The sequence below is a fragment of the Penaeus monodon genome, chromosome 28 (genome assembly GCF_015228065.2).
Source record: "Penaeus monodon isolate SGIC_2016 chromosome 28, NSTDA_Pmon_1, whole genome shotgun sequence".
NCBI lineage: Eukaryota > Metazoa > Arthropoda > Malacostraca > Decapoda > Penaeidae > Penaeus > Penaeus monodon.
The window spans coordinates 25783062-25783276 of record NC_051413.1 but is presented as its reverse complement, the minus strand read 5'-3'; the positions used below and the strand labels follow the sequence as shown (position 1 = coordinate 25783276).

Here is a 215-nt window from a genome sequence, read left to right as displayed (position 1 = left end):
TGGAACGGGGCTGAGCCTGGGAGACTGAATATATGATAAGGGCCGTTTAGAGCGGATAGGTTGTGGGTAGTGTGTGGGCAATGTGTGTAGGGGTCGTGGGCTGGGTGTGGGAGAAGAGCTGTCATCAGTTTGTGGGGAGCTGTGGGCCAGGTTGGAAGGCGCAGTAAAGAAGGTAGGGATTGTAGGTACTATGACGGTATAGGATGTAAGCACAT

The 215-nt window shown here is 53.0% G+C and overlaps 1 protein-coding gene across 1 annotated transcript in view; it reads left to right on the top strand.

Moving 5' to 3' along the window:
• The window catches only part of LOC119591433 (apolipophorins-like), an 8202-nt gene that overhangs the window by 7508 nt on the left and 479 nt on the right, over positions 1-215 (top strand). The window lies entirely within an intron of this gene.